The 27993-nt window shown below is 43.8% G+C and overlaps 1 protein-coding gene across 1 annotated transcript in view; it reads right to left on the bottom strand.

The window, feature by feature from the left end:
- LOC126156710 (protein phosphatase PHLPP-like protein) overlaps positions 1-27993 on the bottom strand; it is a 384170-nt gene that overhangs the window by 295149 nt on the left and 61028 nt on the right. The window lies entirely within an intron of this gene.

The raw sequence follows: 27993 nt of genomic DNA on the forward strand, positions 1-27993 counted from the left end.
TCGTCTACTGCTTTTAGTTTCTCATTTCCTAATCTAACTTCCTCAGCATCACATGATTTAATTCGAATACATTCCATTATCCTTGTTTTACATTTGATTATGTTTCTCTTATAATCTCTTTCAAGATCATCCCATGCAGCTACTCATACAGGTCCCTGACAGTATTACTTCATCGCAAAACCTCAATGCTTTTATTTCTTCTCTCTGAACTTTTATTCTATTTCCAAATTTCTCCTGTCTCACTCTCTTCTCAACCATTGCTTCCCTTTCATGTCCTTTGATTGTTGTAGCTGCACTCTGTACATGTTTTGTTCCTGCTATGTTGAAAATTCCGAACAGTGTATTCCAGTCAACATTGTCGAAACCTTTCTCTAAATCTACAAATTCAATAAACGTAGGTTTGTCTTCCTTCAACGTATCTTCTAAGACACAGTACCAGCATTGCCTCATGTGTTCCTAAATATCTCCGGAACCCAAACAGAGTTTCCGCGAGCTTGGCTTCTAACTATTTTTCCGTTGTTCTGTAAATAATAAAGTATTTGGCAAGCAGGGCTTATTAAACTGATGGTTCTGTGGTATTCACACTTGTCAGCACATGCATTCTTTAGAGCAATAATTATTACAGTCCTCTGGAGGCCTGAGACTATTTCGCCGTCTCCTGTATCTTGCATACTAGTTGGAATATGTAAATCTCAAATTAAGATGAAAATAGACACTCCCACATGTGTGAATGGATTGGAAAAGAAAGAAGACCTCCATCAGAGACGGGCGTGACACTGAACTTCAACGCTTCTGACTAAAATACAGACTAAATGCGGTAGGTGGTGTGGGAGAGATACGCAGCTCTCAACACCATTTCAAAAATCTGTAAGGCTTCCAAACATGTAGGTTATTCGGTACATCTTCACTAGTTCAAGAAAAATAGCAACAGATAAAGTACAACTTCTGTTGCGTACTACATTACAGAGCGGATGAACGAAGTTCTGCGTAGTGGAAGCCCTATAAGGTCAACAGTTATAGGCGCAGTACACTTTTAACGATTTTCTCAATATACGTTTTCCATAAAGCGGACGTGGTTTCATAAATATTTCGGTTGTTAGAATAAAGTGAGAATGAAGAGCTTCTTTCAGAGCTACTGGAAGAAGACATTTTACCAAAATAAAAGCAAGATTCTAACTACATAGCCAGGTGTGATTTTTAGAGGGCTCTTAGATTTGTTCTGTCCACTGCTATGATGACAGTTGCACTTCGGTTGGAAAAGGAGGTAGCGATTGACGTCTAGCATTTCGAGTGGAATTAGATGGGTAGTATGTGTAGTAAAGAAACTGCAGTTCGTAAAAAATAGCAAACCTGTGCAGATGGTTTTAGATCTACCGTTGCTCGAAGAGTTCATTACAATACCACACTGAAGAGCTAAAACAGTATGGCCTCTGCCGCTCGGTGTCGTCGTACGCATCTTACGCAGTAAGGCAAGTATGTAAGAGGAGTAGAGACGAATGGGTAATCATTCCAGCGCCGATACGGTCAACAAATGGGTTAGTCCATTGACATGAGCCCCGCTGCAGACGACCCCCACGTGTTTCCATGTTGACCCAACGACATCGTCAGTTACGATTATAGCGTGCACGAGTCCATCGAGATTCGACCGTGGATCAACGAAAACGTGTCACCTTGTCGGCTGAATCACTCTTCTTGCTACATCTCGTAAATGGGCGTTCCGAAGACGTCATCGTGGACGTGAACGGCTGCTCGAACAAAGTAACACTCATTTCACAAGACTTCGTACAAACGTGATTTCACCTTGATGTCACACAAAGTGTCGAAGACAGCAGGAAATGCTATCGACTCCCGTTAGCGTGCGATGTAATTTGCTAGGGAGTCGCCATATTGGATTTCGTAGTTGAAAATTTCCGCATCGTAGTATGCCTGTTATGAAAGTTTCAAAGCGATAGTACATAGAAGATTTATAAAAACGTGTCGTTCTGGGTACGTTTTGCATAATAAAACCTAACACAACGGCATATCAGCAGTTAAGGCTTTCATGAAATCTAAGATAGAGCATAAAGTGTGAGATTACGTCAGGTCATCGGGGAGTAATGGTAATAAGTGAGGAGTTATGAAGGGTCAAGTAGTGAGTTCGCGTCCAGCTATTTCCGATTTTTTTCCTTTTCTTCTTTTAGACTTCATATTTCTGAAAGATTCTGTGTCTTTCTTATTAATTTAAGAGACGTGCGTCTGGTAATATTTGTTGTTATATAGCACATACAAGAAGAGTGCTCTCTCAGGAGTGAGCTGTCATGTACAATGATGTACAAATTGAGCATGAGAAACGCAAATGCTAGTAAGTATTCAAAACACTTTGACCATCTGGTATACAAAATTACCACTCAGAATAAAAAGCGTAGAAAAGACACATTTACAAAAGAATTAATAGGTAACTTAGTCTCAACGATATGTAAAGTATAAAAGAAAAATTACGTGCTAGTTCTTCTCCAGACAAGAATGCCTTCAATGAAAGTACTTTAATCAAACTCGTCTCGAACAGGCCATGAAGGCCCAAAGATAGCGACCGGCCGCCGTGTCATCCTCAGCCCACAGGTGTCACTGGGTGCGGATGTGGAGGGGCATGTGGTCAGCACACCGTTCTCCCGGCAGTACGTCAGTTCCCGAGACCGCAGCCGCTACTTCTCGATCAAGTAGCTCTTCAGTTTGCCTCACAAGGGCTGCGTGCACCCCGCTTGCTAAAAGCGCTCGGTAGACCGGATGGGATGAGAGACTCTCATTGTAACGTTGTTTTGAAAAAGCAGTTTTTTTAGAACGTAAGTTAAACGAGCTGCCGCTTTAATTCGTCTGCAAGGATGCCTATCCACGCTTTCTACTTATAATTACAGACCAACTCCTGAATCTAGTTTTCAAAGGTTCTAAAAATAATCTTACGTTGTTGAGACACCTTAATGCACACTGTTGAATATGTACATTAAATGGATTCGGACTGGATGGCTTCAGCGTGTGTTTTGCTTACAAATCATCAAACCATCTCACATATGGTGTTGATGAAGACGTATCAGGAAAAACAGTTAGCACAATTTTTTCAGTAAGTTTCTGAATTAATTCTTGCAAACATTCTAATTTCTCTATTATACACAGCCAAGTCCGCATAAACACAGATTTTTACACATTTACAAACAACGTAACTTCAAGGTTAACGTAACTTCCAACGAAGAAAAAGCGTAATCTCCAGTTCTCTCTAATTGAGATGAATTTTACTGTTTTGAACGTCACGTTTTTTCTTCGTGTGTTGTAAACCGTACGTTCACGAAAGGCGATAGACAGTTATTTCCGTCTTCGATACAGCTTGCACGAAGTATCATGAAATGAGTCATACTCATGCACTGCGCCACGGACGCGGGACGCTGGGGCTGTATTGTGCTGAGGGATAGATTCACCTGGACTTTCATGGGACCTGTAGTAGTAATTGGAGGCACTATGACCTGTGAAGTATGTGAGCATTATTGCGGACCACCTGCATCTCTTCACGCTTGGCGTCTTCCCCGAAGCGATGGCACATTACAGCAGAACATCTATCAGTGACACAAGGCCAAAAATTGTGTAACAGTGTTTCGGGAAGCTTGATAGTGAGTTCACCAAATTCATCTGGTCTGGATACAATGGAACACGTCTGGGACGCTGTCGGGCTGCAATTCCGCGTCCATATTCCACCCTCCCGTAATTTATGGGAACTGCGTCGCCACTGCACACAGAGCCGGTGCCACATACCTTAGGAAACTTGCAGAATCGTTGCCGCGGAGGATCGCTATTGCACTGCGTTCCACAGGTGGACCAACACTGTATTAAGCAGGTAGTCATAAAGTTTTGGCTCAACATTGTGAGATAAAACGACTAACAAGTACTAACGAGAAGGAAGGATCTGTACCGAAATTAAGACTTTTATAATATTAATAAATTGCCTCTTGGGCTAAGTGTCTAGTGTTGTGTACAGATGACGACGGAGGTCATGTGTAGAACATGATGTTGTCAGTTGTTAATGAGAAAAGGGGGTGACTTCACGCGCCGAACTCAACGTTTCCAGCTGGCGAACGACACCACCAAAAACGCTGTCTTCGCATCATCAAACATTGCCTGGACATTTGGGACCCATTTGTACATTGGTGCACAGTACGCTTTACCACCACATCTCTTTGTCTTATAACTAATTTTCGCTGACTGAAAAATCGTCTATCTTGGGATTCAAACCAGATATGACTGGATGAAGCATCAATGTCATGACACGGTCTTGGGCATCTTTATCACACGCATCACTTGCTGCGTTTCTTCGCAAGACTAGACACTTGAATTTCTTCCTGGCCGGCCACACTACGCACGGAAAAGTAAAGGAAAAGTCACTTACGAAACTGACCAGCATTTTATTATGTCAAGATCGCCTCGTTAGTACAGACATTCATTGGTTGGTTTGGAGAGTAGAGGGACTGAACTACAAGGTTATCAGTCCCAGACATTAATATCACCGGTTTCAATATGTAACTGGCATCATAATATATGATAATTAATCAGAAACCACTTTCATCAGTCATGTATAGACTCTAATTATATACGCCATCATGAAAATGGCATAACATACGTTAATAGAATATGCGCCATGTCGTGACATGGCGAAAGACTCTTTTATCATCTCACGCGCCATGATGCAAACTTATTTGACACATTTTACATAATTTTCATAACGCACAGTATACATAAAACTACAATTCACACATTATGATGGAACCGTTTGGGGAGTAATTACCACATCTGAAGATGGAAGTTATAAGGTCTCATGCTGTCAATCGGTAACATGTAAATTCTTAAAAAGGTATCAGTATTACTGTCAGAATGTCAGCACAAGGAATTTTAGAATCGGGTCAAAACAGCCTTGCTGGTATGCCTCAGGAATACATGAAAATCACCTACCATTCAATGCACTGCGGATCTGCGTTGATTCAAAAAGAATTTCTGACCATTTAGCTGCACTATTACAAGTTGCGACTTAGTCGCAAATGGAAACAGCGATGGACGTATTACAGAATTTGGCTCCACATTCCAGTCTACGACCGCAAGAACTGTCGTCAGATTACCGGCTTAGGTCTGTATGTTCATCTTTAAATCTGTTTAAAAAATTTCATGGCGCAATAAAGGCAGTGAGGCATCGCGAATAGCTTGCTGTGAACAGTAGAGCCAGTCGCATTAAGAACCTACCGAGCAGGAGGATCGTTTAAATCCACGTTCGATCATCCAGATTTAGCTTTTCTGTGTTTTCCCTACATCGCGGCAGGCAAATGCCGGGATGGTTCCTTTCAAAGGTCACAGCAGTTTTCCTTCCCCATGCCTTAAACAATCCGAGATTGTGCTCCGTCTTTAATGTCCTTGATGTCGATGGGGCGTTAAATCTTTACCTTCATTCAAAAATGGTTCACATGGCTCTGAGCACTATGGGACTTAACATCTATGGTCATCAGTCCCCTAGAACTTAGAACTACTTAAACCTAACTAACCTAAGGACATCACGCAACACCCAGTCATCATACCTTCATTCGTTCCTTCCTTCTTCATTATGACACTGCAGGCACTGTGTCTGGTTCGCACCATATAAGTAGTTCTGTTCGGCGGTAACCACGCTAATTTTGTTTTATATCTATTGAGGGTGTCACTTTGGCTTCATTATCTGTTTTAAAGATCTGAAGATTCTCACTACAGCTAGAAATCGAAAGTCTACCACCAATGTTTGTAATTTAAAAGTGGAAATAAAGTAGCAAATTCTAGCTGCATTATCCCGCAACATTAATCGCTTATTTGCATCACTATCAGCGATTATAATCAATATGTTAATGCTTTCGTCTACGTCTTTCTCTGGTACGCGATTTGCTTTCCACGTGTTTATAACATCAAATATCGATTTGCAGATATGTGGAAAAGTACCAGTTGCCATTACATGTAGAGTATATGGATGACTCAACGAGATGAGACATTACATTAGGTCTCTGCGAGAAACAGAAATAATAAACCGACGCTCGTCCGGTGGCCGGAATCTGACTACGACCCAAGATGTAGAAAGCTATAACACCGGCGAGGTGAGAATCAGACACAGATCTGTGAGGTTTACTTTCTGAGCTGAGACTGTAGTCTCCTAATTAAACAGCAACTACGCGCTGATGGATAATAGATTTTTCTGTTAATTTAAGGTCAGTGATGATTTTCATCTCGCTTTTCGTCCACGAGTTAAATTAAGGTCTTACGCTTCTGCTGTAGAAATTGATGGTAGATTTGAGTTAAGAAAGCGAGTAAAACAGGGAAGTTGCCCCACAGTGTAGGGGCAGGCTCACTCCACATTTGGTATGCATGAAGTAGAGCCAGATGTTATCCTGCTCAGGCTTGAGCAACCCTGGGAGAATTTACCTTTAGCTAGAGGTGTTTGTAGCAGTCTACAGGCGTAGGCCTTAGAATATTCAGTTTTTGCCTTATGTAAAAAAAATCCTTTTTTCAAAATTACTATATCGTCGTGCAGCCTACAAATCTATCATGAGGTGTGTTATTTTCCTCTCCCGTTTCCTGGTATAGGTAACAAATATACACTCTTCTGCAATATTTCAGCCAGTGTGAGGCTAGTTTATAGGGTGGAACTGAGGGGCGTGTCATTAATGACTAGTTCATTAAGGCAATCTAATGGATGAAGTGTTTAGAGGAAATTTGTATACCTTATCTTTCCCGACGTGGGATAAATCTGAGGAGGTGAAAAAAAATCATTTCGCATTACTTTAAAAACGTCTGGGTAATTATCCCGCTACTTATAATGTCAGTAATTTGTCTACTTTCAGACACCACTTTTAATAGAGTACGTAGTGCGGTGCACAGCCCGTAGGAAAATACGAGTGTCTGTTTCCAGAGATAATACAGATATATTTCATTTCTCCCAGATCTCTGCCGAATTTCTTTACAGGAGTAGCTGTGTGTTTCTACACCTCATCACGTTTTAAAGAATCTGGAAATACTTCAGAAATAAAAGAAACAAGCGATGAAGGAATCAAATGAATTTTTTGTTCTTTGTATAATAAAATATGTCAAATATTTTGCTACGAAGTTTGCAGCTAATCGATATTTTCTGTCGTAAATCTAGAACATTATTTCTGTGAGTTTTTTCTATAGTGCCTTGTCTTAAATGAAGTTGGGAGACTACTATTAACAAACTAGTTTCGGAAACAGAAAAATTTCTTCATCAATGTATTAAATGATTTTACAATGTTCGTGAAGGCTATCGATATAATATACTTTGATACTGATAGTAAATGACAAATAAGCTGAATATTGTTATAAAAACACATTAAATACAGATCTAAAATCTAGTGAAATCATTGGCCAAAACGCACAATAGCCATTGGAGGCATTACTATCGCTGAAATGTACCTGTTATATATTAAAAGCGACCGTTATTTCAGTTACATGTCATATTTCCTGTGTCTATGCAACGTACGATGAGCACTACAAAGAGTCAGAGGGCTACCGCAAATTACTTTCTTTTCCACCATGTGTATGGTCGCACTTTTTTAGTGGTACCATGTTGTATGTACCAGGAAATACAAACTCAGTAACACAGTCCATTTGTAAGGGGACTTCAGAGAGCCGTCGCATAAAGCATAGTTATCAACCTTGACAGGACTGGCAGTAAGAAGGAGCTTGTCAGCTGCTGATTGCAAAATCTTTTACATTGTTACAGGACTTAAGTGGAGTGGGTAGAATATTTAGCTGAGAACATCAAGTTACGGAATATTTAGCTGAGAGTATCAAGATGTGGAAATCGCTTGTCAGAAGAATGGGTAACTTGGCAGAACGTGCGATCAGACTATGGTGGTTGCTTGCTTTGGATCTGCAGCCCTGAAGCGAACAAAAAGTGTACCGAATTGTGGGCATGGAATACCCAGAAATTAGATACGTGCTTTGTTTTATTGGCCAAGATTGTCGCAGCTGATGTAATACTCTGCTTCTTAGAGTAGCTTGACAATGGTCTGTATGGGCAGTCAGGACTTACATCTTCCGTGGAACTGTGGTTTTAACCTTTGGCAAACATGATTATTGAAGATTTTCAATGCAGATGATATGCAGACGTGGAAATAGAAAATCATGAAGAATGGCACCGAACTAGCTGAAAAACGAAAAAAAAAAACAGTTGCCGAGAAAGAAACTGAAGTTAACTTATGTATACTTAGGAAAATGAACAACGTATTTCAACAACTGAAATCTGTGCACAGTTTTAGTCATCCCTATAGAGAGTACAAGTGGCCTCGGAGAGATCTCATGATATATGATGTGACGCAAATTCGGACTCTCTATTCCCGAAGGAATTAGAGCAAAGTCCCGTGAACAACATTGAGTACGCGGTCTATGATTGGATACTTCACGTGATGGATCAGCGACGGTTGTCTGGCACAGAGATGAGTCTGAGGGAGGTTTTTAGGCAGTTGGTCTTACTTATTTAGACAAATGTCGTGAAAATTCTCCACCTGTGTCTCAGAGATACAACACTCCAACAGTTAAAATACGGACACACACAGAACACTTCTTATAAAATCCAGCAACAGGGCGAACACGAATTTCCTCCTTGTGGCAAACGGCGTATGTTATGATACGGAGAGCAAGGAAGAAAAACCAAGTAACTGTGTGTTTTGACGATTTGCATCATTCACGGATCACGCCGCAGAAGCACAAATGTGCCAAAACTTTGTATTTTCGTTCTGAGAGCTCATTGTTTCTGTCCCTGTTTAGTTTAACAATAAATGTGTTTTGAATATCCTGCTTTGAGAAAAACATAATTTCTTGGTTTTTCTTTATCCATCCAGTTTTCGTCGATATTTCAAAATCGTCGGTGGGTTTTCCTTTATTTTAGTTACGAACTGATGTTGTTCAGGTCACTGCCTGTCTTTCAGAGTACAAACTCCGTTTTAGTCCAGTCTGTCATTTGCAGTTTTATTGTTGGTGATGGTGATTTCCGTTGTCAAAACTCTATCAACTATCTTCCACTGTTTTCATGTCATTCAACTGTTCCTAAACAATAAAAGAGTGTGAGTTGCGAATGCTGTTAGAACGTCGTAGAGTTTTGCGAACCCTGAGAATCAAAACCACCAACATGAAAGTTTCGGAAGACGAACTGTATTGAAATATGATCTGTACTGCACAACCACTGGCAGAGACTTGACCAACAACACGAATTGTTAAGTAAAATAAAGGGAACCCCAGCGATGGGTGGAGAACAAACAGTATATGGTGTTTTAGTCTAGGTAGAATGGTGAAGACATATTTATTGAAACGAAGAAGGTGTATTTTACTCTCAAGCCTTAAACGAGTCCGTACTGCTCTAAAAAAGGCTTTTTTTAAATAACGTTATCGGGATCGACGTATATCTCTGACACACTAGTAGAGAACGAGTCCAAAGGACATATTAACCGTTCACTCAACGAAAATCCTCGGCACTGTGGCTGAATGGTGTAACTGGATCGACAGAAGTCGGAAGTCTTTGTATGACTTCGGACCCTCACTGACTTGTTTCCGATCGCCAACCAATTTCAGCTTGCAATACTGCGCGCAAGAAGTGTCTTAATCGAACACGAAACTCGTGTACATGTAACATTTATGTGATTTGTAACTCCGAGTGTTACGTCTGCTGTCGTTTACGTGTACATATACGCTCTGAACACAATGTTGCCTGCTAGCTAAGATTGACTAGCTCTACTGCGCCGAGAAAATTCTGGTACCCGACCGAAGCCATTCGACTTCTATCGATACAACTACTCGCATCAGCTACTGGGCCGAGAATATGAGTGAACGATTAGTAGGTAACGTATCTGTCCTCGTACCCCGGCTGACACTCACCTCCAACGAATCTTGGTCAAGATCGTAGTCGCCGTCACGCGAGTCTTCCTCGGTGTTGTCTTCCTGGTCGTCGAACGACATGGCTGCATGTTCGTCATCGTCGTCCTCCAACATGGCGGACGCACGACGTCACTGTCGCAACGTTACCTCCACACACTATCGTCACTGCTACACTCACCGCCAGCGAACGGCAGTCATTGAGCAATTTCAGCAGTACAGTAACTTCTATAAACGCGCCACTGTGACTTCGAAACCGAGGGAACTGAGCGGGTTCCGAATCTTCGAGCAACGCGGATGCTGCATGCGGACGTCTGAGGGCACGCGTTCTGCGTTCGGACCGCGACGTGATGGCGGCGAAGGTCCTTAGGCAGCGACAGGAAGCGCTGCGATTTGCATTTAACGGCGAGACTAAACGGCAGGCCGTGCTCGGACGGCGCCTGTTTCCAGGAAGCGGCCGTCTTCCGTCAGCGAAACAATGTGCGCAGCCCCCGACGCGATTTGCACCAAGGACTTCCCTTCCGACCGCCGGCCGGGCGGCTGGGACGATCGCGAGGAGTCCTTGGCGGCTGCGGCGGTCGCACTGAGGCCAGAAGGGGCTGGGGCTGCCTGGAGGCGCGGAGGCGGCGGCCGCCCCTCTCCACTTGTTGCGCTGAGCGGAGCACAGCAGAGCAGCGCTGTGTGTGTGTGTGTGTGTGTGTGTGTGTGTGTGTGTGTGTGTGCTTCGCGACAAAGCGACGCGCTCCGCCGGTGGCTCGGAACGGCCCAGCATCCCTGCTAGCTTGCAAACACAACGGGCTTACCCGCAATACAGTGCACGCTAAAATTTTCAGGTAGAGGTTGGCAATCTCGATAGGTTCTTACAACTAACCGCAGATATGAAACTTCCCGGCAGATTAAAACTGTGTGCCGGACCGAGACTCGAAGTCGGAACCTTTGCCTTTCGCGGGCAAGTTCGAGTCTCCGTCCGGCACACAGTTTTAATCCGCCAGGGAGTTTCATATCCGCGTAAACTCCGCTGCAGAGTGAAAGTTTCATTCTGAAAACACTCCCCAGGGTGTGGCTAAGCCATGTCTCCGCCATATCCTTTCTTCAAGGAGTACTAGTTCTGCAAGGTTCGAAGGAGAGCTTCTCTGAAGTTTGGAAGGTAGGAGACGAGGTACTGGCAGAATTGAAGCTGTGAGGACGGGTTCTGAGTCGTGCTTGGGTAGCTCAGTCGGTAGAGCACTTGTCCACGAAAGGTAAACGTCCCGAGTTCGAGTTTCGGTCCGGTACACAGTTTTAATCTCCCAGGAAGTTTCATGTCAGCGAACACTCCGCTGCAGAGTGAAAATTTCATTCTGGGAGCTAATCTCAGATTTATTCAGTAACCTTGTACAGTTTTCAGAAAAGCTGTTTTTAAGCCGCTGAAAGCTATAATAATATTAGTAACTATATTTTGTCCGGAGGCTTCTCACACATGTGCATATGTCTCATATTTTCACAGCCGCCGATATATTTCGCAATACAGTGTAGCCCAAAAACATTGACAAACTTTAGCGAAAGGTTCCTTATACACAAATATGTAAAAACATATAGTAAACAAGGGTTTTAAAATGCGTACCGTAAGAGGTATGAGCACTTCGATACTATGAATCAGATCTCTTCTACTGCACGACCTTTGCATTCCATATTTTGGGAGGAAGAAAAAACAGGAGGTAAACATGGAGTCTAAAATGCATACTTTAAGAGTTATGAAAACTTGTTCATCTTCCCTAGTGTGAAACACATCTTGTCTACTAAACAAGTCCTTACAGTTCTTAGAGTATTCGTTTTAGAGTTCACGTTTACAAGACATTTATTTATTGTTTAGTACATACTATCTTCTCCAAAAACATGAAAAGCAATGAACATGCAGCAAAAGAGATGTGTTTCATAGGCTCGAAGATGAACAAGGGCTCATATATCCGGCGGTATTCGCTTCAGGACCCTTGTGTACTAGGCTTTTTTTCTTGTTTTTTGTCTACAAAAGCTGTCCCTAAAGTACGTCGGTGTTTTTTTGGGACACCCTATATATTTCGAATATTATATATTTACCGTATTTCATATTTATTTTTCCCACATTTTATACGTATATGTAGCGAATTTTTCTCTTCAGTGTCATTTGAATTCTGAAGAAACTTACTTATTCTCCGCTGTTGTGTACCATGCAACACTAGAGAGGACGTTAAACGTGACTGCGATATTGAACAGTGCGGCATAATCTTTGGCCCCAAAACGAGGTCAGAACATTATTAGCTCACTGCAGTGTTTGTTTCCTCGCCATGGTTGACGTCCGCAGGTCGTGGTCGTGCGGTAGCGTTCTCGCTTCCCACGCCCTTGTTCCCGGGTTCGATTCCTGGCGGGGTCAGGGATTTTCTCTGCCTTGTGATGACTGGGTGTTGTGTGATGTCCTTAGGTTAGTTAGGTTTAAGTAGTTCTAAGTTCTAGGGGCTGATGACCATATATGTTAAGTCCCATAGTGCTCACAGCCATTTGAATCATGGTTGACGCATTCCTCAATACAATTTGCTTTTCATACGAGGGTCAGTCTCCTTGTCTTTTTCTCCTTAATTAAAGTCTGTCAAGCGAAAAATTTTAATTTGGCGTTATTCTGCAAAATTTCTTCTCCAGTGCACTGCAGATGTCTGTACTGCAGTTGCTTGCAAAGTGACCGATATCGATGTTCGTATTAGACAGTATTCTGTGATAGAATTCTTGAATACAGAAAGTGAAATGCCTATTCGCAGTCATGAAAGGCTGAAAAATTTGTACAACGATGCAATAGTGGATGTCAGCACCATTAGAAGATAGGTTCGTCCCTGTAACGAAGAAATGTGCGTGTGAGTTCCTAAGGGGCCAAACTGCTGAGGTCATCGGTCCCTAGACTTACACACTACTTAAGCTAACTTAAACTAACTTAAGCTAAGAACAGTACACACACGCATGCCCGAGCGAGGACTCGAACCTCCGGCGGGAGGGGCCGCGCAATCCGTGACATGGCGCCTCTAACAGCGCGGCCACTCCGCGCCTGTAACGAAGCTGAAGGGCAAACACCGTTGGCTGACGAAATGCGGAGTGACAGGCCGGTGACTGCAGTGACTTCACACCACATTCAGCGAGATGATGACACCATTCGTGGTCATTGCCGAGTGACTGCAGATGATTTCTTTCGCAATAACTCCCTCAGTAAAGGCAGTGTGATGGCGATTATTCAACAACTGGAATACTCAAAAGTTAGTGCAACTTGGGTACCAAGGATATTAACCGACCAGAATAAAGGAACAAGAAAAGCAATTGCCTGCCAACTCTTTCAGCGTTCCCGTTTGGAGGGAGAGGTAGTTCTGAAAAAAAAAAAAAATTGTGAACGGAGTCGAAACATGAGTTCATGGCATCACAGAAACTCAGCAAAGAAGAAAAATTTCAGAACTGTGAGTTGGGCAATGAAAGGTATGGCTACAGTATTCTGGGATGCAATGGGTGTTATTATGGTTGATTCCTTGGAGTAGGGATGCACTAAAATTTCTGTCCAATACGTGAGAACCTTCAAACAGCTTAAAGCACACCTTCAGCTAGTTCGTCCAACAAACGCAACAAACAAATGGCAGATCTTCCTTACGTGCATAACAACGCAAGACAACACGCCAAGGGAAACCTTGCTCATTCCACATATTGTCCTAACCCGGCACCATCAGACTACTATTTGTTCGGGCCCCTAAATGAATCTTATTGTGGATTTCACTCTGAAGGTGAGGAGGCTGTGAAAAAGTCTGTGCGTCAATAACCCTTGTTAAAAGGTGGACCAAAACTGTGGAAATGAACTTAGATTACACTGAAAAGTCGTAGATTAATCGTTGATGTTGTGGTTTTCAGCCTTTGTGATTGCATTTGAGATTCTTGACAAGAAAGAGGCATTGCGTTTTGTATGACCATCGTACTTGTAAATATTCCAAGTCTTTTAAGTACACGAAAGAAATTCCAAAAGGTTATTATCAAGCGTTTTTAAAAGTCATTCATTCTCATACCAACTTAAACCTCTAGGGGAAGTGTAGGTTTCTGATTCGCATAATATTTCTATACAAAAAAAAAAAAAAAAAAATGAAATGAGCGCATGGCATCATTGGCCGGCCCCTATTCGGGGAAGTTCGGCCGCCAAGTGCAAGTCTTATTTCATTCGACGCCACACTGGGCGACTTGCGTGCCGGTGATGAAGATGAAATGATGATGAGGACAACACAACACCCAGTACCCGAGAGGAGAAAATCTCCAACCCGACCGGGAATCGAATCCGGGCTCGCTTGCATGGGAGGCGACAGATTTGTCGATATGTCAGCTTCCTCCGCTTTACCTCTAGTGGTGGTATGTCATCGGGACTGTCACCAATGACCCTAGGGACTCGATACTAAATCGGTCGAGACAGATCAATTTTGCATGCCACGGGTTCTCATCCTCAACCCCACCCACACCGCTAGAGAAAAGATAACGGTATGGTTGTACTAATTCCGAAACCTTCGTGCGTGAGTACACAACTGACCAAAATGTCTTTGTAATAGGATGGCTGGTTCATTGATTTGGGGGAGGGGACCAAAACAGCGAGGTCATCGGTCACATCATATTATGGAAGGATGAGGAAGGAAGTCGACCGTGGCCTTTCATAGGAACCATCCCGGCATTTGCCTGAAGCGATTTAGGGAAATCACGGAAAACCTGAATCGGGATGGCCGGACGCCATTTTGAACCGTCGTCCTCCCGAATGTGCTAACCACTGCGCCACTTCGCTCGGTAGTAAGCATAGAAGCATAGAAAGCATAGAAGTCGAGCAAGCAAATATTCATTTTTATACGCCACATTTTTACTACACTAGTGGCCATTAAAATTGCTACACGACGAAGATGACGTGCTACAGACGCGAAATTTAACCGACAGGAAGAAGATGCTGTAATATGCATATAATTAGCTTTTCAGAGCATTCACACAAGGTTGACGCCGGTGGCGACACCTACAACGTGCTGACATGAGGAAAGTTTCCAACCGATTTCTCATACACAAACAGCAGTTGACCGGCGTTGCCTGGTGAAACGTTGTTGTGATGCCTCGTGTGAGGAGGAGAAATGCGTACCGTCACGTTTCCGACTTTGATAAAGGTCGGATTGTAGCCTGTCGCGATTGCAGTTTATCGTATCGCGATATTGCTGCTCGCGTTGGTCGAGATCCAATGACTGTTAGCAGAATATGGAATCGGTGGGATCAGGAGAGTAATACGGAACGCCGTGCTAGATCCCAACGGCCTCGTATCACTAGCAGTCGAGATGATAGGCATCTTATCCGCATGGTGTACTCAACGATGAACCTGGGTAAACGAATGGCAAAACGTCATTTTTTTTTGGATGAATCCAGGTTCTGTTTACAGCATCATGATGGTCGCATCCGTGTTTGGTGACATCGCGGTGAATGCACATTGGAAGCGTGTATTCGTCATCGCCATACTGGCGTATCACCCAGCGTGTTGGAACGGGATGCCATTGGTTACACGTCTCGGTCATCTCTTTTCGCATTGACGGCTCTTTGAACAGTGGACGTTACATTTCAGATGTGTTACGACCCGTGGCTCTACCCTTCATGCGCTGCAGTCTGGAACAGCGAGACCACTACGGTCGCAGGTTTGAATCCTGCCTCGGGCATGGATGTGTGTGATGTCCTTAGGTTAGTTAGGTTTAACTAGTTCTAAGTTCTAGGGGACTAATGACCTCAGAAGTTGAGTCCCATCGTGCTCAGAGCCATTTTTTTCTACCCTTCATTCGATCCCTGCAAAACCCTACATTTCAGCAGGACAATGCACGACCGCATGTTGCAGGTCCTGTACGGGCCTTTCTGGATACAGAAAATGTTCGATTGCTGCCCTGGCCAGCACATTCACCAGATGTCTCACCAATTGAAAACGTCTGTTCAATGGTGGCCGAGCAACTGGCTCGTCACAATACGCCAGTCACTACTTTTGATGAACTGTGGTATCGTGTTGAAGCTGCATGGGCAGCTGTACCTGTACACGCCACGCAAGTTCTGTTTGACTCAATGCCCAGGCGTATCAAGGCCGTTTTACGGCCAGAGGTGGTTGTTCTGGGTACTGATTTCTCGGGATCTATGCACCCAAACTGCGTGAAAATGTAATCACATGTCAGTTCTTGTATAATATATTTGTCCAATGAATACCCGTTTATCATCTGCATTTCTTCTTGGTGTAGCAGTTTTAATGGCCAGTAGTGTATTTTCAACCAGTTTCGAATTTAAACCAACAGTTCGACCAATATTATTAAAATACTGTGCGAAGGTGGTTCTTTAATGTCAACAGTTCAGGCAGGCAGTGTATGAAGCATCATACTCCTAGAATATAGTACAATGTATGGATGTAGCACCCAGACCCGGCAGTAGCTGGAGCGGGATCCGGATATAGATAGTATGGATATTAGAAGATCAAGTTATGAACGCACTGTACAGCGCGAAATTGTCTCGATAAACAACGGAAGGTCACAAAAAGCATCATAAAGTCATTAACAAAATGGTTGAAACGGCTCTGAGCACTATGGGACTTAACTTCTGAGGTCATCAGTCGCCTCGAACTTAGAACTAATTAAACCTAACTAACCTAAGGACATCACACACATCCATGCCCGAGGCAGGATTCGAACCTGCGACCGTAGCGGTCGCGCGGTTCCAGACTGTAGCACCTAGAACCGCTCGGCCACTCGGGCCGGCAAGTCATTAACACATTCGACTGTGTAATTAGAGCCCACCCTTTTTACGAGTGTCTATTACATCTTTCATAAGGCTCTGTAGCTTAGTGTCCAGCGTGTCTGACTGCAATGTGGAGGACCTGAGTTCAATTCGCGATAGCGCCAGGAATTTTTCCTTGGTGGGAGCACTGGAACGGTATGCCCTCAGCCGGGGGATCCCAGCTGAAGAGCTGCTTGACGTAGAACTAGCGTTTCCAAGGTCTGCGAAGCTGACAACGGACGGAAGAGCGGCGTACTGACCACACGACGCTCCATACCGCATCCGAACGACGCCATTGGCAGAGAATGACACGGCGGCAGGGTTGTACTGAAAGGCCGATACAGCCAGTAGGCGGAACTTTAGCTGTACCTTCATTACAGGCTTCAGTCAGGTGAGCTAAGAGAAAATAACATTAACACTGTAGGATGCACCAACAATTGGTTCACGTGACTGAAGCCTGTGATAAATTTTCGTAGACTTGTAACTCACATGCTGTGTAATTATTGTTTTCGTCTGGTATCACGCCTGTAATTCTAAAGTTGTATGATACCTACACTTCTGTATATTTATAATTTTTTAGGTTTACTTACTTTGTGTTTATTTTATTCTCTGTCAGGTCAAACACACTCTGCTTCTAAAATTATATCCAATGTAGATAAGCAGCGTAACTATGTCCGTTTGCAGGGTAATATTCTGCAAGTTCTCTACCTGTTTTGTCGACGAAACGACCAACTGTTGCTTTATGTTTATATTTTAATTATGTTGTACACTGACCAGTGATGTGACCAACTGACAAAAGCATAAATAACCAGCTGTTGCAGCGTGGACCACTGCGAGGCGTGCAGGAAGAGAGTCAACGAGGTTCCGGAAGGTACTTATATGGAATTGGGACCATTCCGATGCCAGTGCAGTGGCCATGTGCGCTAGGTTTCTCGACTAAGGATCCATGGCGCGAACAGACCGACCAAGGTCGTCACACAGAACGTCGACTGAATGTAAATCCGGGGAGTTTGGTGGCCAGAGGAATACGGTAAACTCATTCTGGTGCTCTTAGAACCATGTCGAGCTGTGTGAAACGTTGCATTGTCCTGCTGGTAGATGCCATCGTCCCGAGAAAAAACGAACTGCACGTAGAAGTCGACATGGTCCCCAAGGACAGACGCATACTTTTGTTGATCCATTGTGCTTTCCAGAACTTCGAGATCACCCAGGAATGCATTGGAAACATTCCCCAATGTGGAATATGGGACTGCTTTGAACGCTACCCGGAAGTCTAGGAATACATAATTCACCTGATCGTCACTATCTGAGAGTGAGAGAGCATTTGACCATTCTCGTGATCTGGAGGTTTAAGCTTTATTTCCTGCTACCGGTAACATACAACACACGAAGTTCCACCGTCACGCCTAATGGTGTTCGCTGTTCAGAGCTTCGGTTACAGAGGACTGGCAGTGCTGACCAGTTCCCTGCTCTGGAACTCCAGATACGACAAAGCCGAATTTAGCGACTCATGACTAATTCCCTGCGGTGGTCACCATACGCAGTGCCGCAATACCTGTAGTTTTAGATGCTGCTACAGCCTTCTTGTTGCCGGTTTTCTTCATAATATGAACCAAATGCTCTAAAACGTTGGTCTCAAAAGACATTTGAATATCTGCTCAAGGGAACTTTTTCAATCTACAGATCTCGGAATTAGCAACAGGAAGTTTCGTGTTGACTGAGGGCAAACGTGGAGACCGTAAGGTTAAGTTGTTGCAGCTGAGACTGAAGTTTCAATTAAAATAATAGAAAGAACAGGCAATTTGCAGATTTAGAGATGAAAATATTGCCGTTATTGCCATGTAAGAGCAGTTATAAGACTGCAAGGATTCCAGCAGCCTTTGGAGCCCAAGCAGTGCAGATGTCGCATTTTATTTGTGTGTCAGCTCCTATATTCGTTGTGTTAACCGTATGTCTCCTAAATGGATCCAGAGCTCTTTGGTAACTTACTTTAACTCTGTTGCATGAAGAAGGCATTAGAATGTCCGTGATATTCCGTACATGCCCTAATCTCTCTTATTTCGTTCTTCTTTCGCTAAATACGTGTTGCAGACTGTGGAACTGTTTTACAGTCTCTCCGAAATACCAGGTGTCGAAAGATACCATACAGCTAATTTTTTTTACGAAAATAGCGTTGTCTTCTTTATAAATTTCGTTCAGCAAAAGTGTGAGCAGAAGGGTGTTATTTCATGCCGCTACGTCTATTAAAGAAAATTACTCTGGAAGACGCATTAAATATTTACAGCCCTCTAATAACCGTACGACGGTATAATTTTTCTGTCATTCCACTCACCTAAGTGGTAGTAGAAACGCAAAATCACAGACACAATAGTGTGCATAATACATAAGCTTACGGATTTTAAGGGAATATGGAAGAGAGAAAATAAGAGAAAGAGTCTCATTCACACACTTAATTACGTCCTATCCCTAATTTGTCCGTCCGCTGCTGAGCAACGAGGGAACAAATTCATGTACCACGTTCAGATTGTAGGGGCAAGCGCAAGCATTATGCCTATATAGGAATGGAGAAACTTTTGCAGTGTTGCAGTTCAGTACAGTCAGTTATCAATTTCGACCGTTATGGGCCACCTTCAGATATTTTCGGACTAGTTAGAATATAAGTAATCAGCTTCGTCACCGTGAGTGGCTGACTTCAGATTTGATCAAGACATCGTCATCAACATTAAACGAATAGCGATACCGTTCTATTCCCTTCACAACGCAACTGTAACATACCGAACACAAAAGACGGGTCTAGCGGTAAGGTAAACTCCACAATCGGCTGCAAGACTGAGCACATTCGCTTTTGTGCTCACGCAGCCAACTTTCTCCGAGCGTTAACCGGAAAGTTTCAAAGAATACTTGACCTTATTCTTTGTCTTCGTTCAGTCATTTCGCTCATCTCATTCTGGTTCTGTAGATTATGCGATGGCAACCTCGGAAGACTATTATGTTATACGCACAAGCTACAATAACTTTGTCAAACCAGTACGGTGAACGCGGTTAGTTTGTCAAACATAAACTACAAGACATTCGCTCTCTGTCGTATCTATACATTCTGCGATCGGTGCTATCAATGAAATCTACTTCCACTGCGAGAGAATGGTTTTTGTAATAACAGTGAGATGATTGGACTGTTACACTAACACATAGCTCCGAACATAACTTCTACTCCTACAACTATACTCTGCAGGCCACTTTGCGTTGTGTGGCGCGGGATAGTTTGTGTACCAGTACCCCTTACCTCTTTTCTTGTTCGCGAGAAGAACGATTTCCGGTAAGCCTCCGTGCGGCCTCGAATCTCTCTAATTTTGTTTTCATAGTCTTTTCGCGACATGTACGTGGGCCGACTCAATATTTGTTGACTCTTCTAGGAACGAAAGCTTTCGGAATTTTGACAGCAAATCACACCATCATGCCAAGCAGCTTGTGCAACTGGAGTTGATTGACTATCTCCGTGTCGCTGTCGTGCTGACTAAATTGATCAAAACGCTCTGCTCTTCTTTGGATCTTTTCTATTTCATCTATCAATCTTATCTGGTACTGACGAGCTATGTTAAAGTACTGGCTGAACGAGAGTATCGTAAGCTACCTCCTTTGTTGACGGACTGCATTTCCTGAGGATTCTTGCAATGGATCTCGATCAGACACTGTCTTTTCTGCGATTAGTTTTACGTGGCTGTTACAGTTTAAATCGCTCCGTGCGTATACCCCCAGATACTGTTCTACAATTGAGTAGTAGTGGCTCTTTCTGTCTACGTATACACAGTATGCTACATTTGTTTATGTTGCACCAAGCGTCAGCCCTCTGCATGTCATTTTGCATTTCGCTACATTTTTTTCAATGTGTTTTCTCTGTACAAAACATTATCATCTGCGAAAAGCCTCTTGGAACTTCCGATATTGTCTACTATGTCACTCATATACACTCCTGGAAATGGAAAAAAGAACACATTGACACCGGTGTGTCAGACCCACCATACTTGCTCCGGACACTGCGAGAGGGCTGTACAAGCAATGATCACACGCACGGCACAGCGGACACACCAGGAACCGCGGTGTTGGCCGTCGAATGGCGCTAGCTCCGCAGCATTTGTGCACCGCCGCCGTCAGTGTCAGCCAGTTTGCCGTGGCATACGGAGCTCCATCGCAGTCTTTAACACTGGTAGCATGCCGCGACAGCGTGGACGTGAACCATATATGCAGTTGACGGACTTTGAGCGAGGGCGTATAGTGGGCATGCGGGAGGCCGGGTGGACGTACCGCCGAATTGCTCAACACGTGGGGCGTGAGGTCTCCACAGACAGTACATCGATGTTGTCGCCAGTGGTCGGCGGAAGGTGCACGTGCCCGTCGACCTGGGACCGGACCGCAGCGACGCACGGATGCACGCCAAGGCCGTAGGATCCTACGCAGTGCCGTAGGGGACCGCACCGCCACTTCCCAGCAAATTAGGGACACTGTTGCTCCTGGGGTATCGGCGAGGACCATTCGCAACCGTCTCCATGAAGCTGGGCTACGGTCCCGCACACCGTTAGGCCGTCTTCCGCTCACGCCCCAACATCGTGCAGCCCGCCTCCAGTGGTGTCGCGACAGGCGTGAATGGAGGGACGAATGGAGACGTGTCGTCTTCAGCGATGAGAGTCGCTTCTGCCTTGGTGCCAATGATGGACGTATGCGTGTTTGGCGCCGTGCAGGTGAGCGCCACAATCAGGACTGCATACGACCGAGGCACACAGGGCCAACACCCGGCATCATGGTGTGGGGAGCGATCTCCTACACTGGCCGTACACCACTGGTGATCGTCGAGGGGACACTGAATAGTGCACGGTACATCCAAACCGTCATCGAACCCATCGTTCTACCATTCCTAGACCGGCAAGGGAACTTGCTGTTCCAACAGGACAATGCACGTCCGCATGTATCCCGTGCCACCCAACGTGCTCTAGAAGGTGTAAGTCAACTACCCTGGCCAGCAAGATCTCCGGATCTGTCCCCCATTGAGCATGTTTGGGACTGGATGAAGCGTCGTCTCACGCGGTCTGCACGTCCAGCATGAACGCTGGTCCAACTGAGGCGCCAGGTGGAAATGGCATGGCAAGCCGTTCCACAGGACTACATCCAGCATCTCCATGGGAGAATAGCAGCCTGCATTGCTGCGAAAGGTGGATATACACTGTACTAGTGCCGACATTGTGCATGCTCTGTTGCCTGTGTCTATGTGCCTGTGGTTCTGTCAGTGTGATCATGTGATGTATCTGACCCCAGGAATGTGTCAATAAAGTTTCCCCTTCCTGAGACAATGAATTCACGGTGTTCTTATTTCAATTTCCAGGAGTGTACATTGACGGAAAAAACTCGTAACACCAAAAAATAATTAATGTTCACTGATGAAATTTCTGGATTACATATGTCTAGATAACATATTTAAGTGTTTAACAATGCAAGATCACAGGTTAACGTAAGCTTGAGATAAGCCACTGGAAATGTGAAATGCTGGTACATTATTAACTGGTGTAACTCCAGAGTGTTGAATACAAGAATGCGAACGAGCATGCATTGTGTTTTGCAGGTGCCAGATATCAGTCTGTGGGATGGTGTTCCAAGCCCATTGCACTTGGTTGGTCAATACAGGGACGCTGGAGTTCTAGTGCGATGATATTTCATATGTGCTCGATCAAGGCTGGTGATCCAGCAGGCCAAGGCAACATGTCGACCCTCCGCAGACCATGTTACAATAGCGGTATGCGGGCGAGCGTTATTGTGTTGAAAAACACCCTCTGGAATGCTGTTCATGAATGGCAGCACAACAGGTCGAATGACCAGAATACAAATTTGCAGTTAGGGTGGGTGGAATAAACACGAGAGTGCTCCAGCTGTCATACGAAATCGCATCCCAGACCACAACTCCAGGTGCAATATGTCTAGCAGACAGACAGGTTGGTTTCAAGTCTTCAACTTGCCTCCTTCTAACCAACACATGGCCGTCACCGGCATCGAGGCTGAACCAGCTTTCATCGAAAAACACAACAGACTTCCATACCGCCCTCCAATGATCTGTCTTTCTTGACACCAGTGAAGTCGCAAATAGTATCGTTTTGGGGGTCAGGAGAATGCGCGTTACAGGGATGTCTGACTCGGAGCTGTCCTTGATGTAACAGATATGTAATAGTTCGATGTGTCACCACACTGTGGTGCCAACTGCAAACCTGATTTACATCCTTACAGTGGCACCACTAGACCACTCTTGCGCAACTGACGCGGAATTTGGGTGGATAGCACTCCTATCAATTTTCGTTTATGTCGCACAACTCATTGATGCAGCGTTTGTTTCCGTCAGTGTCTTTTGTGAAAAGTAATGGACCTAAACACTTCCTTGGGTTACGCCGAAGTTACTTTTACCTCTAAAGACTTCTCTCCATTGAGAATAACATGCTGTGTTCTGTTTGCTACAAACTCTTCAATCCAATCACACAGTTGATCTGATATTCCGTAAGTTCGTATTTTGTTCATTAGGCGACCAAGGGAAGTCTACTGGTATTAAACACAGGCCTTAATGTGAGGAAGAAATTCCTCAGAATGTACTTTTGGAGCGAAGCACTGTAATGTAGCGAAATGTAGACCGTGGGAAAGGCAGAACGGAAGCATTTAAGATGTCCGTCTACAGAAGAAAGTTCAGGATTAGATGGACTTACGGTAAGAGATGACTCGCTTCTCCGCAGGATCGGCGACGAAAGGAATATATGGAAAACACTAAGAAGAAGAAGGGACAGGATCATTGGAGATCTGTTAAGACAGCTTCCATGTTATTAGAGGGAGCTGTAGAGATTAAAGACAGCAGAGGAAGACAGAGCTTACAATATATCCAGTAAATAATTGAAGATGTAGGTTGAAACTGGCACAGGAGAGGAATTCGTGGCGGGCTTCACCAAGCTTGTCAGAAGAGTGATACTCCATCCCCAAGATATAAAGGAGGTATTACAGTGTTATCTTTTTCTGTGAAAAAGTTTTTGGGAAAGACGTTTAGTATTTCCTGTCAAGTCGGTAGACAGAATTTTATTTTCTAATTCGTTCAACGCTTCATATATAACTCTTCTTACAATAATTCTGAATTTGTTCAATTTGTTAGTCTGTGACGCTTTGGCTACGTTTAAATTCACAGAAAAGCTCTCTTTGCCTTAGTAGAAGATTTCTAAAACGGCTCTGAGGCAACGTCGGGTCTTTTTCATCCCTCAAATCTTTGCTAGTCACATACCTGTCTGAAGTGTATAGCACAATGATCTTCAACTTGACCATTGATACTCTCTGTTATTAGAGCTGGAGGTGAAATTTTCATTCTGGCCGCTCTTGTTAAGCAAAAAGATCATCCAACCCTTTTTCCTGTTCATATTTACAGCCATATTCTGTGATGCTGTAATGGCCTTACGATCACTGATTCCCTCTTCATCTACGCTGATTCGAACATCTCGGCTCTGTTTGTTATCAATAGATCCAAGACGTTACCTTCAAGAGTCGGTTTTCTGATTAAGTGCTCAAGATAATTTTCGAATAAGGCATTTAGAACAATTTCACACGTTCCCCTGTCCTTACTAACCACTCTAATCACTTGGGTCTTCCAGTCTATATCCGATAAGTTGAAATCCCCACCTAACACTACAACATGACCAGGAAATTTACGTGAAATATTCTTCAAGTTTTCTCTCAAATGTTCCGCCACAAGTGTTTCCGAAGTGGAGGTTTAGAAAAGCATCCGATGACCATGTTTGATCCAATTTTAAAACTTGCCTTCAAGCAAATTATTTCGCACTCAGAATCTGCACTAATCTCTCTAGATATAATAGTATTCTTTACGGATAGAAACACGTCTCTACCACGAGGTTTCAGCCTATTCGTGCGATATACATTCGAATTTGAGCTTAGAATTTCATTTCTGTTGACATCTGGTTTCAGCCACCTTTCTGTCCCTAGTAAAATGTCAGCATTGTTAGCACTTATAAGAAAGACTAGTTCTGGTTTCTTCTCATAAGCGCTTCTGCTGTTAACTAGTACTTTATTAACATTTTCTTTCTGCGAGCTGCTATGACGACCACAGTCGGTTCGGGAAACGATGGATAACTCTGCTTCCACACAGCGGGCGCTGCTAGTTGTCTTGACCAAATCAGTCAATCGCCTGTAGGAATCGAGGTTGGCCTCTGAAAGCAGGCGGTAGGCCGACATGTGCCACGGCTTGTAGCCAAGTGAACCGGTGGTGCTCTCAGTCGCTGTCAGCACAGCCTCCTCCAATCTCGGACCAGACGGCACGGCAAGCAAACAGAGTGGACACTGACCTTTCCTCCCAACCTGCCCGCTATTTCTCTGAAGAGCTCAATCACCCGCCTAACGTAGGAACTCTCAGTAACGAGGAATCCCATTCTGTGTGCTTGTCTGGACATATGAGGAAGCAGGGCCACAGTCCCAATAGACAAAAATGGCTCTGAGCACTATGCGACTTAGCTTCTGAGGTCATCAGTCGCCTAGAACTTAGAACTAATTAAACCTAACTAACCTAAGGACATCACACACATCCATGCCCGAGGCAGGATTCGAACCTGCGACCGTAGCGGTCACGCTGTTCCAGACTGAAGCGCCTTTAACCGCACGGCCATACCGGCCGGCCCCAATAGACGAGGCGTCCTGTGCCGGATTGGATGTGCAGTAGGCAATACACAAAACTTGCTTCTAAGGCGAAAAGGGACAGCCGTGCTGTCACTACCCACTTTCGCCTTACGCCCAGGGATTCGAGGTAAGTGTGGAGTGGCTAGGACTTGCGAATCGGAAGGCGCAGTGCCATTAGGGATCCCAAGCGATGCTATAGCACCTGAGGTGCCAAAGCAACTGTCGCAGGTGCACCAGCGGCTCTGAAACGCAAGGCAACAACTTGATTTTTGTGATTTTTGTCGACCGTGGCCAACACAGTTTCTACCTGTTTACGAATAGGGGCCAATTCCCTCTGCCAAGACCACCTACAATAAATCAGACCTTAAGGCAGATATCGATAGTTGACAATATGGCGGCAATCGTGGGGGAAACAAACCAGCGTGCTTGTGTTTCTATAACGCGTGTCTGTAACATTGCATACGTGACGTTCAAGAGAAGCGAAAGCATTTATTACTAGCTATTATTTATGCTATATGCTGTGAATGTCGTCAAAAGTGCTACGCTAGTATTTATTTTCTAGATTCTGTAGTAAGTTCGGCATAATTTAATGTGTAAACTGTTCTTGCGATGGGTAGTAGCTGTTGTGTACCAGGATGTAAATCCAATTACGGCAAAACATACGATACCTCAACATTTAAGTTTCCCAAGGAAACAGCATTGAGGAACAAATGGATTAAACTAATTCATAGGGATAGTTTTTGTAGTGGACTGACAAGACAGCCAGTCCACAGTGACGGGTAACCGAAAGGCACGCGTTTAATTCACGCAGGCTTGCTTAAGTCTGAAACAGGATACGTTATGAATGCTATAAAGAAAAGTACGTGGCTGCTGGAATACTTAACTTTAATCCATCATTTGTATACAGCATTCTTGATGATACAAGTGAGGCTCTCTCTAGAAATGGTTAATGGCGCCTTGCTAGGTCGTAGCCATGCTATTCTAACTATCTCTCGGCAAATGAGAGAAAGGCTTCGTCAGTGTAGTCGCTAGCAAAGTCGTCGTACAACTGGGGCGAGTGCTAGTAAATCTCTCTAGACCTGCCGTGTGGTGGCGCTCGGTCTGCAATTACTGACAGTGGCGACACGCGGGTCCGACATGTACTAATGGACCGCGGCCGATTTAAAGCTACCACCTAGCAAGTGTGGTGTCTGGCGGTGACACCACAGTTTTGAAGTGAACGATAAAGCTGTGGTATGCATTAAGCATTTTGAACCTAAGTTTGTGGTTAGGGAAGACATTTTTCCTGTGGAAAAAGTGAAGTGGAAGAAGTGAAACAATACGGGTGCCACGAAAAATACCAAAACTAACAAATGATGCATTTCCAACCATATTTCCTAATCAACCTTCTTATTACACAGTACCAGTTCCTAAGGAAAGGAAGACTCCTGAAGATCGTGTTCAACAGCTACTGGAACGTGATGAATGTAGTTTAAGTAAGTGGTGTGAAAATGACAATATACCTGACTTTCAGCATTTTAAAAGCGAAGTGCAGAAAAGGAATGTTCGTCCATTTACAATTTTAGTAAAGGATGACTACGTATCTTCCATTAAATTAAAGGATGATTCAGTCAGTGATGTGCCATTAGTTTCAGTGTGCTTCAAGATATCAAGTTCCTTGGAAGTAAAAGTGTTTCACAAAAATGTGTGTTTGCCTACGGAAACCTTGAAATGGATACTACAGTCTGGGGAGGAAGAGTACTTGAAATGTGACAAGTGGACGAAAATTGATAATCTGGTGAGTCACCTAAATGGTTTGGCAGATACCTCTACTGGCACCATTGACAAAATTATAATTTTAGTCAATATTCTCAAACAAGCACTAAAAGCTGGTAGAGATTTTGACGCTGAAATAGCACCTAAAATAGAATTTGTTTTGGAGCAATTACAACTTGCAATAACTAAGCAATGTAAATATTCTCCTGAGCTTTTGATATGGGCAGCAACCATTTGCTTTTCATTTCCTGGTGCCTACCATCACTTGAGAAAAACAAATGTGTTAACATTACCTCATCCTGTCTATTTAAGGCAGTTTCTATGCAAAATGGGTCCAAATAAACCTTGTTTTGGTCCATCACAGGTAGCTTTTTTGAGGGAAAAAAATAAATTTCTTCAGGGAAGTGACAAGGTAATTTCAGTGATGCTACATGAAGTTTATGTTAATTCAAAACTCTCTTATAAGACAGGAAAGATACTTGGTGTTGCTGAGAATACTTCAGATACTACAACAGCTGGTACAATGCAGGTTTTCATGGCATCATCTTCACATTCTGATTATAAAGAAGTGATAGCTCTCTTTCCTGTAAAAAATGTTAATGCTGATCTCTACTGAAAATGGCAATTGATGTATTAAAGTTAATGCATGAGCTTCAGTACGATGTTATATGCCTGGTAACAGATAAGCATAGCACTAATAGGAAAATGTATCAGCTTATGTGTGGTGGCACTTTACAGCCGTGTATTACAAATCCAGTCGCTCCATCCAAATTTCTCTTTCTTCTGTTTGACAATGTGCACTTGCTTAAGTGTATCAGAAATAACTGGTTGAATGGAAAAAAT

This window comes from Schistocerca cancellata, chromosome 2 (genome assembly GCF_023864275.1).
Source record: "Schistocerca cancellata isolate TAMUIC-IGC-003103 chromosome 2, iqSchCanc2.1, whole genome shotgun sequence".
Lineage (NCBI taxonomy): Eukaryota > Metazoa > Arthropoda > Insecta > Orthoptera > Acrididae > Schistocerca > Schistocerca cancellata.